The following is a 5,000-nucleotide window of genomic DNA, read 5'->3' on the forward strand; positions in this document are numbered from 1 at the left end:
TAGTTTGTTCTTTTGATCTCGATGTTCTGTCTACAAACATGGCGTTCTGTCTGTCAATACAATTATCTCTGTCTCTATGTGTGTCTGTTTCTACATATATATGTAGGTATATATGTCTATATATGTATCTATGTATATATGTATATATATGTAAGTATATATATATACATACATATATTACACACACACAGATATTTATATACTTTGGTATTTATATCATGTTACGTATAAAAATTTAATATAAAACTGAAAGATTACTCAGTACATTTTAGTAGAGTACATGGTTATTAACTTTTACAAACATTGCTGTGACAATAGAATCGAAGTTTCGACCGTCACCAGGAACAATTATACACATAGGCGCGCGCACATACACCTTCACAAATACATACATAATACATACATAGACACATACATATATACATACATACACACATACATACTTACATACATACATATATATATATATATTGATCATGCTGGTCGTCAGCCATTTTGAATTTGAATGACAGAAGTTGACTGTTATTATCGTAAGGTGGGCTGCAATTGGTCGAGTAAGATCACGCGATGTGGTGGTTTGATGTTGGTATATGGGTAACAGTTAGTTGGGGGGAAATACCGCATAGCGAACAAGAAATTCACCACGTGGAGAACAGGAAATAGAGTACGTGGGGATTAGAAATCGGTCAGTTTGTTGGGGAGGGAAGTAGGAAGGGGTGGCATATGCAAATGTATAGTTTTATATATGTGTGTGAAAACGCGCACATAGAGTTTTGCGTGCATGTGTATATTGATGTGAGTGTGCGCATTTATACATGGGCGTACACGCACGCACGTCGTCTACACACACACACACTTATAGACAGACGCTTGGACGAAAAGCACGCGCACACGCAAGCACATACACATGCATGCGCACACATGCACAGACATACACCCATACACACATGCGTATTCATTGATATGTACATATGCATATTCGCATGCATGCAGGCATGCATACCTATTTCTTTACTACCCACAAGGGGCTAAACATAGAAGGGACAAACAAGGACAGACAAACGGATTAAGTCGATTACATCGACCCCAGTGCGTAACTGGTACTTAATTTATCGACCCCGAAAGGATGAAAGGCAAAGTCGACCTTGGCGAAATTTGAACTCAGGACGTAGCGACAGACGATATACCGCAAAGCATTTCGCCCGGCGCGCTAACGATTCTGCCAGCTCGCCGCCTTGATGCAGGCATGCATACCAGTGCGCGTACGCATGTGCATATGTACGCACGTGCGAGTACACTCGCGCAAAACAAGCGCTGGGGATTGGGAAAAGTTGGGGATTGGCAAATGGTGGTCCAGCTCATGGGGTTGGTTGATACCGGTGACCTTGGTGCAGGTGGTGCAGAGTAGCAACTGGTGCAAAGTGGGTATATCCGGGTTTGCGTCAGTCAGAAGCCTGAAAATTGCCAGAAGAGCGTATCAATGCTGACAGCAATACGATAAATCGCATTTCTTGTTGATGAATACTGCGGATTGTTGGAAGATTTGCAGTTTTTCGTGGAGGCAGTTTTTCGCAGGGTGAATATGGTGAATATATACGCCTGTGTATATATACACACGTGGAGGCGCGTGGCTTAGTGGTTAGGGTGTCAGCATCATGATCGTAAGATTGTGGTTTCGACTCCTGGACCGGGCGAAGCGTTGTGTTCTTGAGCAAAACACTTCATTTCACGTTGCTCCAGTCCACTCAGCTGGCAAAAATGAGTAACGCTGCGATGGACTGGCGTCCCGTCCAGCTGGGGAACACATACGCCATAGAAACAGGGAAACCGGGCCCATGAGACTGGCTAGGCTTTAAAAAAGGGCACATTTGTTTATTTTATTTTACATATACACACACATACATACGTACATACATGTGTGTGTGTGTGTGTGTGTGTGTGTGTGTGTGTGTGTGTGTATGCATGCGTGTGTAGTATAAAAGTGGTCCAGTCCATTAGATTGACCCTAGTACGCAACTGGTAATTAATCTATTGATCCCGAAAGGATGAAAGAGCAAAGTCAACCTCGGCGGAATTTGAACTCAGAACGTAAAGAGAGACGAAATACCGCTAGGAATTTCGCCCGGCGTGCTAACGTTTCTTATTTCTTTATTGCCCACAAGGGGCTAAACACATAGAGTACAAACAAGAACAGACAAACGGATTAAGTCGATTATATCGACCCCAGTGCGTAAATGGTACTTATTTAATCGACCCCGAAAGGATGAAAGGCAAAGTCGACCTCGGCGGAATTTGAACTCAGAACGTAGTGGCAAACGAAATACCACTAAGCATATCGCCCGGCGTGCTAACGTTTTTGTCATCTCGCCGCCTTAATGCAAAATAATATTAAGAGAATTATTGTAATATTTTTAGATAAATTGATGACACTATATCAATTTATTGAAATGAGTTATATCATTTAAATAACTCATTTAAATCTATTAGATATTTTTTGAACTTACATATAACCGTTATTATATTATATATAACTGTTATTAAATTATATGTGTATATAACTGTTAGATTAAACTATTGATATATTATTTTTGTTATTTACATTTGTCCTTCGTTCTTTGAGAAAATTAACTTGGAGCTACTTTTTACAAATCAATTTATACACACTCTTTTATAAACCCGAGAAAAGAAAGACGAGGTGCAAACTTAGATTTTGTACCCTAAAAAAAATTGGGGAGAACTTGCACCCATCAATAGATATATATACATATATATATATATATATATATGGATGTATATATACATACATGTATGTCTGTCGGTCTGTTTGTCTGTCTCTCTCTCTGTCTGTCCATCCATCAATCTGTCTGTCTGTCTCTATATATATTTATAACCTTGATCGCCTTGACCGACCAGTCCGTCGGGTGTCCATTTGAAAACGCTGGTCACAGCACGCTGGCCACTTCTCTCTAGATCGCGCCTTTTACATCCACATGATCTCTGTCACCCTCCTGAATTCATAACTCCACCGTCGCGGAGGCCTTCCGAGTGGTCGTTTCTCCTGAACTCCTATATATATATATACACACACACACTCACACAAATATGTGTATGGGTACATTGACGCCATTTTATAATTTTAGTTTCGCGCATGCGCATTGTTTTTTTAAAAATTTTTTGTCAACTACACAGTATCGTAGGGTCTGTTGGGCACTGTCTGTGAGAAAACCAACAATATGACTCAGTTAATTCTGCCAGAAATTTAGAAACGACATTCTGTCCTGCTTGGCATTCGCGCCAGAAGCTCCAATACAAACATGTTCCAATGTGAACACGTACCAAATGTGATAAAAATCAAGCATCCACTCAGCATTATGGTGTTTGGAGTGATCACTAGTGACGGCGACGTTATGCAGCCATTCATCTTCCCACACGACCTCAGACTCAACACGGAGGCCTACATCAAGTGCTTGGGGCAGGTAGTGCTACGATGGGCTGCTGGAAGAACCTATATCTGCCAACAGGACTCTTTCACCATGCCACACAAGCAGAAGGAACCAGTCATGGCTGTCGGACAATTTCTGCGACACATCATCCCTAACATCTGGCCACCTAACTCCTCACAGTGCAACCTCCATGATTATTATGTGTGGGTGCAATTGAGCGTGAGACCAACAGAACTCCTTGTAACACAGAAGATGAACTGAGGGCAAGGATTATGACAGTATTCACCATCTTAAGCAAGTACACCGCCCACAAGAGTTGCGGGAGAATTTAAAGTTGTCTGGAGGCTGTGGTTGAAGCCAATGGCAATTTCATTGAATAAATTTACTCTTTAGTATTTCAAGATATTTTAGTGTAATTTTGGTAAATATATCTGCTAAAATGAGATGTTAGTGTTATTTTCATGTTTGCGCAATTTAGACGACAGTTTATTCACAGTACCCTGTATATATATATGTATATATATATATACATATATTCTTTATTTTATCTAGTTTCAGCTCACGAGCTGTGGCCATGCTGGGTCACTGCCATTCACACACACACACACACACACACACCACACACACACACACACATATATATATATATATATATTTAAAAATTCTTATAATTATAAGTATAATTATAATTAGGGTTCAGCAAAGAAATTTGCTTCACCACCTACCGAAATTTAGAAATAGCATCCAAAACTCGTTATTTCTCTACCATAAGAAAATCTCCCAGACAACAATACTCAACAACCCACGCAGGTAAAGAGAAAAAAGTAACGAATTCACTCGGTTTACATTAACTGTGAACGCGTTTCGGAGTTAGATAGATATGAAAAATGCAAAAGCCACATTTCCATTCTATCATTCTCGCTCTTCAGCACAGTACTTCAAGACTTTAAAATTGAGAGCACTGTAAAAAAAGAAAAAAATTAACATACCTTATCTGATTCCAGCGACACCAGACAAATTATATCCAATGACCAGTACCTCTGAATTCAAACAGACGAATGAGATCCCGTATTTTCCCTCACCCACCCACGTGTAATATCATGTAAAATTCTACAGAAACAAAACTGTAGTTTACTATTAGAGAGAGAATTATATTATCATTAATAACAAAGTGGTAAAGCAAATTTCTTTGCTGAACACTAATTATAATTATACTCATAATTATAAGAATTTTTGTTTAAGTTTTACCGATAATGATTCTTTTAACATACCGAACTACTTGGTAGAATTATTAATTATTAATTAATTAATGAATTAATTAATTAATTTTACCCTTTATTATTAATGATATATATATATATATATATATATATATATATATATATATATATATATATATAATATATATATATATATATATATATATATATATATATACATATATGTATATATGTATGTAAGTATATATATATGTGTGTATATGCATATGTATATATATATGTATACATGTTATGTATGTATCTACGTATGTAGGTACGTATGTATATTTGTATGTAT

At 37.9% G+C, this 5,000-nt stretch overlaps 1 protein-coding gene across 1 annotated transcript in view; it reads left to right on the top strand.

Moving 5' to 3' along the window:
- Positions 1–5,000, top strand: part of LOC115214976 (gamma-aminobutyric acid receptor alpha-like) — a 679,148-nt gene that overhangs the window by 237,965 nt on the left and 436,183 nt on the right. The gene's annotated exons all lie outside the window — the stretch shown is intronic.

Source organism: Octopus sinensis, linkage group LG8, assembly GCF_006345805.1.
Source record: "Octopus sinensis linkage group LG8, ASM634580v1, whole genome shotgun sequence".
NCBI classification, from domain to species: Eukaryota; Metazoa; Mollusca; class Cephalopoda; order Octopoda; family Octopodidae; genus Octopus; species Octopus sinensis.